The following is a 14,533-nucleotide window of genomic DNA, read 5'->3' as shown; positions in this document are numbered from 1 at the left end:
CCCCCCTTTTTTTTTCCCCTCCCACAATGCAATGACATTAATTTTGGTAGCCAAACGATTAGGCTCCAAGTTCAAACTCTTGAGACTCCCATTGCCACCATCTTAAGCCAAGTGGCTTTTGCATGAGGACAGCAATGCTGCAGCTAAGAAAAATGTCAGAGGCAAGGACAGTTTCATTATTTCTCTTGCGATAATATTCACCTGGGACTACAGTAATCTTACTCTACTTGGTAGTCATGTGTTGAATATCTATGAACATACACAATTTATTCATATGTTTAAGGAATTTCTTTCTGCAAAGCAAAACTTCTGATTAGTGGGAATGCTATCGAGCCTACAGTTGCTTTCATAGTTGCTGAACCATAGTGTTTTCTTTACTTCTGATGCTGGGAAAAGAATCTTGTTTCTCAAAATAATACTTCTGAGGCTGTGATAAAAATCACAAGTTTTCTAAATTAGATGGAAGATATAACTCCAATTTCCTAGTTAAGGAAGAATACATTAAGAACAACTGTTTGAGCATTAAGATACAAACTGAGTACTCTAATACAAAATTCATGATCATTGCACCAAGTACTCTTCATTTCTTAGAAGACGAAAAACATATAGCAAGGAATAAATATTTGATAGGCTCTGTACCTCTTTGCTTATGAAATTGTGAAGACATCATAACTCCCGATGAAAAAAGGCTGCAGTTCATTATCAACACCCCCTTAATTTTCCATCTTACATGAGAATATACACTTTTGTAGAGATCTGCCAATACGAGCCTTCTGGAAGGGGAAGAAAGTAGGGCAGCTTAATTTAAGAAGAAATGCTGTCTGAATGCAATAGATGTGAACTGTGGCTTAGTGTCTGTACATCCCTATTAATTATTTCTATTAATTTTTCAGGAAAATAGAATGCTTTTGAGTGAAATACTTTTGTTTTTTGTTTGATTGTTCTTCCTGTATGTTTTATCTAGGAAACTATAAACTCACAATAGCAATAGACCCCGACAGAGGTAAAAGAAAAGAAGTCTCCTTTGAAAAGTTCTTCAAAACTTTGAAAAATAAAGATGAAAAGTACAATTGGTCAAGCAATGTTATCTCTGAATGAAAACAAAAACAAAAACAAAAACAGGATAAATGCAAGAATCTGATCAATTCAGCTTGGAAGCACTTCCTTTATCTGCAATGTTTTTAGTATTTGTCAATTTTATTTTATTTTATTTTGCTTGTATGCAAGCAGTTCAGACTTTCCAGGATGCAACTAATCATTTTTTTCTGCTCCTTGACTGCATGACCAAATTACACTTAAACAACTGTGGGTAAAAGACACACACACATATATAATTACCAATGATTTTGTTTGAAGTAACTCCGTGTTTTTAATATGCTTTAATAGACAGTGCTTCACTTTCCTGATTTTCCTCTTCCATTGAACCTTTCGCTCCTATACACCCAGCACCAGTTCAGAATGGACACAGGATATGCAGCCAGTGCATGTGCAAAGCAAGGGATGGTTCTATCAACACCTCAACAGGAGCTCCCTGAAGCAGCATGCAGGGTTAAGCACGCCTCTTTCTTCTGACCTTATGCACTGTGTGCTGGCTGGCTCAGTCTTATCAGCAATCAGAGTGCCTGACCCCATATCCTGCTGGGTCACAGGTATTTCCTTCCACATGGGACCTGAAACACACTTCTAATTCTAGCAGTAAAACTACATTCTTCTTCTTCTTCTTCTTCTTCTTCTTCTTCTTTCTTTTTTTTTTTCCTGGTTGATTGCAACAATGAAGTTAAATTGATACAGAGTTGTTTTGTTTTTCTTTTTCTATTTTTTTTTTTAATTCACTTTACTGTTATTTGACAGTCGAAAGAGAATTATTTAGACTATCCTATTTTCTTAGTTCTTATCACAAATGTCTTCCTGTTTTGCATTCTATTTATTAAAAGGTTGCATGAAGCCAAGTATATTTTACACTAAATAATAGTTCTGAATAATTGATGTGTTAAAATAATTGATGTATTAAAAACACATCACAAGAATCCAAACAGAGAAATGTTGTCATATCATTGGTGTGAAAAAAGCTGATTTCTTGGAGTTTTTTCAAGTTCCTCTGCTGATTTGTGAAATGATGATCATACCTGCCTGCTTCTGCTGTTACAGTAGTACTGAGGGTCAGGTCACTCAGCCTACAGACGTGTTTCACATGATTCTGTTTACCATTGCATCCTTTGTTGCATTTAGCAAACATAAAAAAGGCATTAAATGACCTTTTAAGGTATCTTTTTTTTCTCCCTACTTTATGAAATTTACAGTATTTTACAGAAATTTACAGTGGGCTGAATGGGTAGCAGTAAGAGAGGAAGCAAAATGGTGAAAATTCATTTCCGTAATGATGAGGAGCAGGAGCTCAAGGAGGTGTGGGATTAGAGAAAACAGAGGCCAGGCTGCACAGAGAATGGTGGCTGCCATCTCTGGAGAACCTCCACCCATGTATGTTGTCCTCATGAGATCCTACTGCAATACATACAATGACTAAGGGCTTTTTGATCTGAAATCTGAGCAGGTATTACATGTCCTGATGAGACAAGGTCCCATAAGTACTTAATGTAGGTGCTGTTATTGTCATACGAGTGGGTGTGATGGAGGGCTCAGACCAGGCTGAAGCTTTCTGTGCAGACAGATAAAGTGTTTGTGTCCTTCACGGTAGGTATTTCAGCTAATTTAGAACTGCAGATAAAAGTACACAAATCCAGATATTCAAATATGTCCCTTTTAATAAGAGCATTTGGATTTGAATTTTTAAACATTACAGCACCAAATCTCTAAGTGCAGAGAATAATTACACTCCTGAGCCTCTCTTGCATGGAGGATAACATCCAATTACATCCTGTGCAGATCACTTCCAATTTTAACGCAGAAACAGAGTAGGCAAGCCCATTTTCACCTATGACAAAGGAAGAACCAAGTAGTTCCTGGTTTTCAGGTGTGAGAATCTGTTCTGTTTTTTAAAATATGACAAAAGTACTTAATGTATAAACAAAACAAGTATCCAGTACTCAATTTTCCTATTAGAAATATTAGAAAATCAAGAGTCTTTGCTTTAATTGTAGAAAAGTTTCTTAAGACAATAAGACCTATATTTTCTGGTGGATAGAGAGACAGAAAGCTATGCATTTACAAATAGACATTTTAAACATATCTGTGTATATTCTCAGTTCAGGCATTTATATCCAAATTTAGCAGTTTTCTGAATGTCAGCTGAGTGGTATTTTTTTACACTCAGGTGTAAAAAATCCTGAAAAAGGCTTCATAACATAGAATTGTATAGAAAAATATATTTGTAGCAGCATCAGCAGATACTGCAACAGTGCACAACTAGCCTTGAGGCTGTCCTCATGCTGATATGCCAATCATTCATACCAATTTTTATTATGAGCCCTCTACTGCAGTACAATGTGCAGTGTCTCTGCCATACACTCAACACACATGTTTCTCACACATATATGTCTTTTTGTGAGTAGAGCTGTGTAATTGAAAACTTTTTATCAGCTACAGGGTAAAAGACATTAAGGGTGGGAGGGAAGGGATTTAGGTACACAGCTCTTGTTGATAATGAGAGCTTCACTGTTACTAACTGTTTACTAAAGATAAGAACAAAATATATTTGTGGCATGAACTTCAGATAATATTTTACCCATTCTTTGACCAAGTAAGCAAAACAAACATTTCACTCTATCAATTTCAGTAGTGAACTCAGCAATAATTTGCAAAGAGAGAGAAAGAAAGGGGAAAAAAAAGAGTAACCTTGACTCTGCTTATCCTATACTAAATGGTGCTATTTAGAAAAGGGCTAAGAGCAGGGGCAGGGCAGAACCACACTTCCTCTGGGAATATTTGGAAAAGACTGCACAAAGTGCTTGTGCTGACAGAGATTGCTTCTCTTTGTCCACCTGACATACTTTGGGCTAATGGGGAAAGAGTCCAAGTACTTCCCATCTCTGTCCTTTTCCTTGCCCATTCTCTTTCTGAGTGTGTTTTCTCGGAGGTGACTCTTCTCTTTGCTAATCTGGGCCCTTAAAAGCTTTCTTTCTTCTGTGCTTCCATGATAAACATTCACCATACATACAAAGTGTGATTTATCCCACCAGTTTGGATATTGCCTAAATAAAGTCATTTAACAGACATTGCAGATTCCGATCAGAGTGTTTCCCGAGAGTCCACAGAGAGCTGTAATGCTCTGGTGTCACAGGTACTCTCAAATGTGTTTGAATATCAGGAGTGAGAGTCTTTTCCTATGAATAAAGGACTGATTTATGTTTGCTCTGATGCCAGCTATGCATGACAGCATTCACTCGTACAGCACTCACTCACAGAGTATCTGCTTGCTCAGTCACTCATAGGATGGGTTTGAGGGCACAACAGGGGATTCCTTGGCAATAAGGACCCTTCATCCAAGGTCTGTCAAGAGCACATGCATCAGATGAAATGTCCTGCCTAGAGTCAGAAAGGGGAGAGGCCTCGTTGTAGTCCATCTTCTTGCATAGGCCTCATGGTGACCCCTGAAGCCAGTTTGTCTGCCTTGCTGCCATAGGAACAGGAGTGCTCTTCTATCTCCGCATCTAAGGGGAAAATGTCTTTTATTTTGTCTGGTGACAGCATCAGAGTTACAAATAACTGAAATCTCATCCTAAGTGTAGTTCAGTTGCCACAGTTGTTCATTAGAAATGTGATTTCCTTTGGAAACAAACTGTGATGAATTTATAATGTGCCCCTTTAAGTCTCTGGAGAGCCTTCCCTCCATATCAGCTGTGGAGGGTCTTCATCTGCATCCGGCTGAAAGAGCAGTCAGGGCCAGGGCTAGGCAGACTTGTTTGCTCAGGCATCTACCTGATTACTCACATGACAGTGATAAGGAGTGTATTTGTTGGCAAACAGGTGTAACTCATCAATAACAGTAGCAGGAGGTCATTCGATGACATACTTGGACACACCAAGGGTTTGTTTGGTTTTTAGAGTGCTCATCTGTCAGAGGAAGGGCAGTTAAAGATGCACAGTGCATAAATCAGGGGAAGGCTACTTAGCACATCCGAAACCTGCTATATGCTTTTCTGTTCTGTATCGGCTGTAACAGTTGCCATTCAAATACGTTCCTCTCATTGTGGAAGTGGGATTAGCTGGCCCTTGTTGAGTGATGCCACCATGAGCAGGCAGCACAGAGAGAAGCCAAGGTCACTGCCATCGTCCTCTGGAGGTGGCCAGTGCTTCAGTTGCTCAACTCTGAATTTGTATTTTCTCACTGTTTTCCGTGGGCAAAAAAGTTAGGCTGTGCTTCTCCATAACGTATTGAAACAGTGAAATCCTTATGATCTAATCAGCTATTCCAGCACTATGGCTATGCAGTAGTATGCATTGGAGCTAATATGCTTTAACAAACTCTCTAGACATCTATACCCTTTTCAGATAAGTTTTATTTGTCTGCATCCAAAATGCTGATATGTTTGCAAAGGAATAGGCAAAACTTACTTCACAGGGCTGCTAGAAGGTATCAGATTTTTCCTTATTGTGGTGTAAAATCTCACTCATTTTCATTCCATGGCCTAAAGGAGTTATGGCTTTGGCTATGTTTGAAATTTTTCCCATACATACTGGCAGTTGAGTCCCACCCTGATTGTGTAGGCAGCTGCATATTTAGGATGCTGTCTGTTACATACCATTGCATACCCCCAGTTCTACATCAAGTTTACACAAAACTTGTAAGATCCAGAAGTACCCTATGGATGCTAAACCTGGTGCCAGCATTTGGAGATAGAAACACATTATCACAATTGTAATATTTGTTTTAATCTTCCCTCTATTTTTTTTTTTTAACAATAAAAAAATGAGCCCTTTAAATTGAGTGCTAAAATATCTTCTCATTTTGTTTTTATCACTGCATTACTCTCCTTCTGTATGAATGTTTATTATTGTAGATTTGTAAGGAAGACAATGAAATACCAGCACTTTTTCTTTTACAACGTACAGATGTGTATGTTTTCATATATGCATATACTTAAAGGCCATGAAAACATCTTGATATCAGCACTGTTTAAAAATAAAAAATGAAACAAACAGAAATAATTAAGTAATTGAATAGGACATCTGATAGCAAGACAAGAGGAAAGAAAAGGAAAACAAAAAGCACAGAGTCATATTTTTGGCCAGTAGCTATTTTTAGCATTTTCCACTATAGTTTGTTATGTCAATTATTCTACAGTGGAGATCAAAACATCTTATCTTACTGTGTGATTCACTTGGAAGAGTGGGTGTAAATGAAATTTAAGGATGAGGAGTGGATCAGGATACAATATGGATCAAGATATAGGCTCATTTTAGTATCTCTTCCTCTCCCTCTTGTCTTCTGCAGTTCTAGATAAATGTAACCCTAATATACCTAAACATATTAAATCTGCAGAGAAGACATTACTCTGTAGATGTAAATTGAAATAGCTTATGATGCCATTACAAAACCTTGAAGCAAATCCTTAAATGTATGTGCTATCTTCCCTATAAGGAAATCTTCTTTTCACTTAAATCATTCTTTTGTAAAATTCTCTTTTTGAAAGTAGCTGTCATACTTTCTCTTCAAAATTTAAGTTCTTGGAGAAAAAGATTTGACTGATCTTCGTTTGTATCTTTCAAGCTTTTAACTATGTATTTAAGAAATCTTCTGTAGAGCATGTGGTTATTTTGTTATAAACACACCTCCATATATACATACAGAGAGAGAGGAAAATGGAGATAGCATCAGTAAATGCTCCTATTTTGATCTGTTTGTCAAGAAAATCATATTCTTTTCTTATTTGTAAAGTCCATAATTATGAGTAGAATTATTAACAGAGCTACAATAAACAGTTCATCATCAATTCAAACCATGGTAAGCCAGCATCTCTTCTATTTTCCAGCTGGAGAGAAGTGACGAACTCCCTGCCATTCATTACTGGGGGTGGAAAGGAACACCAACTCCAGAACTGCCTGCATTGGTGTATTTATTTGACAGTGGTAATTTAGCTGAGTGGAACCTGGAGCCAGGAAAAGGAAAGGTAGAGCAAAACTGGTGTGTTAAGGTACTTCATATTTTCTTCATTTTTTGCTATTGGATTTTGCCACTAAATTTTATAATTTATATTTTCCTAAGCATACGACCTTGAAGAGATTTCTTTCTTTTATCTTGTTTTGAAAAATATTCTTTTTTTTTTCTTTTTCTTACAATCCTACTGATTACCTGCATTTAATAATTGGCACTGTGCTTTTAATCTAAAAGCATATTGTACATACATTAAGCAGAGCAATTAGCATACTTCTGACAGTCACTTGCCTTCCCTTGCTCAGTCCTTGTGTATGCATGCTTGTGCACCTTGCAGCAACAGAAGGTTTTTCAGAAAGAAATGTTATGAAGCCAGAAGATTAAAATCAAGAATGAAGGAAGGGAAAACAAGAGAAACTGGACTCCACAAACAAAAACAGAAACAAAGAAACAAACAAAAAGCAAAAAGAATTGCAATGTAGGTATTCAGATATGTCGTCTGAACCACAAAAGGGAAACTGCCTGGAATTATTGCAATTGTTTTATCCCTTTGCTCAGAGAAAGCTCACAGAGAAAAAACAGCAGGTTTCACATCCCATTGCTCTGAAGTACAGTCCAAATTTCTCTTCAATTTTCCGTCTGTTGTGAAGCTGTAATTGCTATAACTAGAAAATGACCTGGCTTGGTGCAAGCATCCTGGTTGCTATCTACACAGTCACTGTGAGCTCCTTTTTAGAAAGGGGAGATTCCATCATTGCCCCAAGACCTAAACAAACTGCAAGGATGTTACTGCCACATTCATGGAACTCAACAGTACCACAGTTAAGGAGAAAACCTCATAACTTATCACATTTCTGTGTTTGCTCTCAGAAATCAGTTTTGGTGTCTCTCAGTCAGCTGTGTATGAAGTGTGTGCTATCATCTTCTTTGTTTAGCAAATATAATAGCTGGAATAGACTTCTTTATTTACAATGTGCAGGGATTAAATTTTTCTTTCTCTTGAGACCTAATTTAAAGACCTGTTTTCTTTCCTCAGTTCTCCATATATTCATGTTTTGAACAGGAAATTGAAGAATGATTATGTTAACGCATTAAATTCCTAATCTTGAATTAAAATCTTCTCCTCGTTGCAGCTTTACTTATGTACTACCAATGGAAGACTAAGAGCAGGGAATGATTTCAAGGTTTATATTCTGCTGTTGCTGTGATGGAAAACACCACAGAGGTAATTCACTCAGTCCCACCTTGCTAACGCAATACTCTCAGGCAGCTGATCATTCCCTGAGGATGCTGTTTACTTTTCCTCGGATAGGATAGATATGAGATAAAAACAAGAGAAAACACAGGTTAAAACTGTAATTCCCCCGACTCCTTCCACTACAAATGTCATTATTTGCTGACTGGAACTTATTTTTGCTAATGGATTTTGTGTTTGAAGAAGATGCCATCTTGACAGATTCGGTGACTGACATCTTTCCCAAAGAGATAGTGTGCTGATAACCAGAGTGCATGTTTCCTCTCTCTCTGGCTAGTATGTGTCAACTGTGCTCTACAAGGGCTCTCTTAGGAACCTCTCCTAGTTAAAGGTAAAATTCACTGTTGTGCAAAGAGGGTCAATGCATCAAAACTAGAATTAAGTGATGACTAAGAATTCTATGAGAGATAAGACTTCACCTTTGGTCATTATCGTCCACTAAAGCCATCATCAGAGGTGGCATACAGTGCCACTGCTATTTTTTTTTTTGAGATGTGGGTTTAAATCCAGAAAAACTGCTCCAAAGCTCTTTTGCAAAACTACATTGATAAATACAAAAAAATATTATGGAAAAGATTATGAAACAGATTTGGAAGACTAGTTTGAAACTTTCTATTGATGGTCCCACACTGTAGGAAAAAAAATATAATTTTATTTGGAAAGCCAGTCTATTCCGTCTTTCACAGGTAAAACAGAAATGTGTTTTAGTTTGTGATGAAAGAAACCTAACTTTTCTGTTTTCAAAATTCTACTATCCACAGGGAACGTTTTCATTTCTAGTAGTTTATAGCTCAGAAAATCTTAGAAAACAGCAGTAAGAGTCACCCACAATGCACTCTGCGATCACCAGTGTGACTGATGACAGTTGTGTTTCTACTTTAAAGTGGTTCTTCAAGAGAAGTTGATGAATTCTGGTTGATATTGGCCCTTTTCTCACCCTACCTTATTGCTGTCACATTTTTGGGAATGTTTTACTGAAGAAATAAATATATTTTATGGTGTATACAGTAAGAAAGAGAGATATACTTTACCAAGAAAGAGATGTGCTTTCATAGGTTGTGATTAACTAGAAAAGATGTAGTTGAGAACAGCGTAGTAACTGATAATGTGCGCTGTATTTGCATCTTTAGTCCAGTGACTTTTAAGTGACAGTCTAATAGTTTATCCCTGCATTAATCTTTAGAGACAAGTTGTATATATTAGAATCACTTCATGCAAAACTGGATCCCAGGACAGAAATATTAGCTACATAACAGTATATAGAATCAAAGCCAAATATTTTAAAGGAATGAAGAAAAAAAAATGACATAAAATTGAAACTTCAGGAGGAATTTACAGAGGTAGAATATAATTACATGAATTGGAACCTGGCCAAGATATTGGCATTAACACCAACTCTCGTGAAATGTCGTGAAATACTGAATAACAAGTTGCTAGCCCAAGGGAAGTGATACCAGGATGAGCTCTTGAATTTACATTTAATTTAAATTGTAAATATATACAGAAAGTATATCTTGATTATTTTTGGTATAATATATGGAACTCATTCCTGCTGTCCCTGAACTTGTGTATGCAAGGCTGTATACTAGGACAGCTCTAGAAGAATTAAATAATTTTCAGGAGTTACTTCAAAATACTTCCTTTCATGGGCAATGTATTTTAGAACACTGTAATTTAAAATTATTTTATTCTGCATAGATATATATCTTAAAAAATTATACTGCAAAATCCCATTTTTCCACTGAAGAATCCACATCTGTGTGCAGCCCAGACTGCCCTATATGTAAGCGTGGAAGCCACAGAGGGTTGTTTGGGCAGTGTGTATTGGCTGATAAAGACAAAAGTGCACTCAACTGTCAGCATTCAAGGAAAACATTTAGCTCCATCTTCTTCCTGCTGTTGTTAAGACACAAGACCTCTGCCATCCTGTTTTTTATACAGAATCTTGATCTCTTGTCTTACTTAATAGTCACTTTAGATGCTTCAGATATATTCTGTGCTAGAATGATATTGCTTTACTTGGGTATTTTAAAAAATATATATATATTGTTAGAGTTTTCACTTTTGGAACACTCTGGAGCTTCTAGTAGCCCCAAGAAACCAGGATCTCATTTTTATATCTCGTGTAGATGACAGCTCCAGGAGCAAACTGACTCTTGCTATGGTGTTCCAAATTGACTTAGAAAACTTGACTCAGCTTCTTGAAGTCCTGACACATCATTCTCACATTCCGGAGAGGTTTAAAATAGTTATTTTAATGCAGTTTTGAATTACACATAAAATAAAATAAAAGCTGTTTTATGACTTTCATTTAGTACTATGGATCTCTTGGTCCACAAAGACCTGAAAGCTCTAAATATTTTCAAAGAAAAAACTGGGAAGTAGGAAAAAAAAAAGTTCTCTCTCAGCAGTGTGGGAAACAAGCAGTGAATATTTAGCTCAGATTTTACAAGAAAAATCTTAACATACACTAATCTGAGTATGAAATAGTCTCTTGATAGAATTAATTAAACTTGTCATCTCATAATTGAGTATCACAAAATATCTAATATCTATTGAGAACAGTCATTCATTGGAAAGGAATGAATTAGGTAAGGTAAGAAAATAATACTCAATGGAAAGTGCTTGACTTCTGAGAATTACTTTAAATTACTGTTATATCTTTATAGAGTCCTTATAAAAGTTTTTACCTAAATAGTCACATAGAACTTTTAATAGTAAAAAGAAGCAAATTCTTCTGGGATATTATTTTTCTTATCCTAAAATTTTTGTTCTAAAGTAAACAGAAATTAAATACGTTATATGATTTGTGTCCAGTAAGCTCTTCATCGATTGCAAAAATCATCACTTAAATATCATCAACAAAAGGTAAAATCCACTGTAAACAGTAATGTTAGTCAGGAGAATTTTCACTTGTGCCTACTAGCTTTGTAGGTATATGGAAAGTAGGAAATTCCACCCTTTCTCTGTTACCTTCAAAGTAGACAGGCAAAACTGGAATTCAAACATTCATCTTCCTATCAAGATGAGGATGGACATGGCACCATCTCACTAACTACAGAACCTGCCTGAACTCCTAGCTTCACACTGCAGAAGGAACGTTGTTATTTGTTCAACCTACACAAGATTGAAATTCAGAGTGAACTTTTCCTCATGTTGTCCCCAAAGAGAAGATGATACATTTAAAAACTAACTCATCTCCATGTATGCTATATGTATAAACAAAAAACAAGTGCAAAATGAACAACATACAAGGGCTGCTCAGGAAGTAATGCCTCCTATTTTATTATATTGGCCCATGATGTGAGCTCTGTTGAGGCTGCACCTTGAGAGAATCTAACCACAGTTGAACAAAATACAGTTGAATACAGTTCTTCAATGACAATCTTAGAGTAATATATAGAAATTAAAAAAAAAAAAGAAACTTTATATGAGAATATAAATCCTTTCTGATTTAAAATAACTTGTGTAAGGGAGCTAAGTTCACTATGAAAGTACTGACTTATGGTTTGCTTTATGCACTATTTTGCAGAAGAGATTGCAGTGTTGCTGGTTTCAGACAAGATGGAAAGAAGTCATGTTCAAACAGGGAAGACACAACCAACTTCTTTGTTTTGGGTAGGTGTTCAGAAAAGCTGTTCTCTTAATTGACTTCATACTTCATTGGGATGGTATTGCATTAGTGGAAAAATGCTTGGGAGATGTTCACACAAGGTGATTGTCTACAGAATGGAAAACTACTGTGGGATTCATCTAAAAACAACAACACAGATTTGTATGTTTTAAGTTAATTATCTACTGAATGCCCATCTTAGTCTGGTTATTAGGGGCATTCACAGCATAATTGCAATCTTGATTGATTCACTATTTTCCTGTTTGCAGGTCACAGTGAGCACCAACACATTTTTATAATCATCATCTCCAATTAGCGGAGTGAATGGGATTTTGAGTGTGACTTCTGCTTTTGTCTGCTACAGTTGTCTATTTTCATACACCTATTCATGGAGTATAGTTACTGTGAAAAGCAAGAAAATATAATTAGTGCTATTTTCACTGATGGAAAGGAGAAATGGCCTTATTATTAAAAGGCCAAGTACACTTATCTTCCAGGTGGAAAACATTCCGCATTTTAAAAGGCAGATTATTTTAAGCACAGGTTTTCATAATGACCTTCCACACTGTGTATGTATGCACTAGTGTGTTTGCCTGTTGATTTGAGATGTTTTTAAGTTCAATTTTTTATATAATTACCCCAAGAAGTTTTCAGCTTGTCTTGCTCATTCCTTGTTTTATAATTATTATAGTTCAGTAATGATTTTGAAAGCAAGTGCTTCAGAAAAGAGGTGCAGAAATCCTAGTAGCTAATCTTCTTTGGAAATCACTGATGGAAAGGAGAAATGGCCTTATTACTAAAAGGCCAAATATACTTATCTTCCAGGTGGAAAACATGGATGTGTCTGATGTAGCTTATCTATCAGCCCCAAATTCACATTATTACAAAACCAGCTCAAAATTTGTCTCTCTGAGAGACTCTTAACTATAACTTTCCATGGCTAAGTGTATGGACTGATGGAGTACAATGATGCCTTATACATTTGGAGCAAATTCTGCTTCTACGGTACTTGAGACAGAGAATGTGGAAAGAATCTCTACTGTACTGCTAGGATTGTCGTTCCTGGTCTACCCACACGATGACAGGGTATGTTGTCCCCATGCTGGGATAGGCTTCCTCTGGAGGAAATAACTTTCCGCTTTTAGCCAGATATCTGAAAGCTGCTCCAAGATGGATCTGAAAAGCCTGAAGGGAGAAGAAGGGAGTGGCTGGTGGCTTTAGATTCCGTATATGTGAAGGAAAAGCAGGGAAAGAAAAAACACCAAAGCTCTCCTCTGGAAAAGCTATGATCACCTCCTAAAAGGCAATGATTACCTCTAATTTAGAACTTTGACAGACTTTGTCCTATGCATGGATTGTTAAACCATTGTGATATTGTTATCCATTGTGATATTCCCTCAGAACTCACCTAAATTAACATTCAAATTATGTTTGTAATATTTGCAATATTTTTAATTTGTAAATAGGAAACTGAGGCCCTGTGAGAACAAAAATTGGATGCACATATGAGAATTCGGGTCTAAATGCTACATCTCAGTGCACTTTTACGTGTTTGATAAAAGTCTGTCCCCAGATAAGTTGCTCCTAATTTCTGAAGGCTACAGTGCTGTCCTGTGAGGCTGATGTACACAGGGCTCTCCTGTGGGGCCAAGTGGAGTCTTGTTAGTACAGCCCTCAGTTACTTCTTTCCTCTTATTTCATATAGCCATTGCATATAAAAATGAAATATAACTGCAAAGAGTGATTTTGATCTACATATATTCAGCATTTGTCAATACTTAAGAAGTACAGAGAATCAGTTGGAAGACCATAAAATCATGTTTCATGAAAAGCCAAAGGAAAGCATCTAAATAACGAGGCATAAAGTTTTCAAACTTTTTTTCTCTCTTTTTTTTTTTTTTGTCTGGCTTGGACTGTTTCCACAAATTTATTGGGATTGTAACCTATGTGAAAGTGTCAAAGCACTTTTATTGCAAGTTTGTTTTATATAAAGTTGTTATATTTTCCACTAATTATAAGAAAGTCTGCCTCTGAAAACTTGAGGGTGTGATTAGCAGAAGTTAAAGTTTTAATGCAAGCAAGCAAACACATTAATAAATCCCTTAAATGAGGCTTAGCATCAGTCTTACTTAACACTAGCCATGTACAAATCAGCTTTTTTTTTGTCCTTTCTTCACATTTGCAAATTTTCTTATATTTTAGATGAACTTAAATGTTTCAAAATTTCACCTTTCATTACCTTTAAGATATTTAAAGCCTTCCTGAAGTTGCACGTAGACAAAATCTTTGTCCTTTGCTGTGCTGCGCTTGCACAGGCTGACTGAGGGGCTGCGGCTGTGCTCTGTCCGAGGAGTGGCTGTTAATAGCACAGTCTCCTTCCGGGGATCCTTTTTGGGAAAACAAAACAAAACAAAACAAACAAAAAACCCTGCATGTCCATGTCCAGTACAGAGCTAAGACTTGAAACCTCTGCTACTATTAGCTTCACAGCTCCCTGCGAACTAAATCAATATTATACAATCCGAGGAGATTGCAGAAACAACCATTCACCTTTAAATTTGATAGATAAATCATACTATCTAATACAAACTGCAATGCAACTCAATCAAATAGT

Source organism: Meleagris gallopavo, chromosome 2, assembly GCF_000146605.3.
Source record: "Meleagris gallopavo isolate NT-WF06-2002-E0010 breed Aviagen turkey brand Nicholas breeding stock chromosome 2, Turkey_5.1, whole genome shotgun sequence".
Taxonomy (NCBI): domain Eukaryota; kingdom Metazoa; phylum Chordata; class Aves; order Galliformes; family Phasianidae; genus Meleagris; species Meleagris gallopavo.
This window is presented reverse-complemented; position numbering follows the sequence as displayed.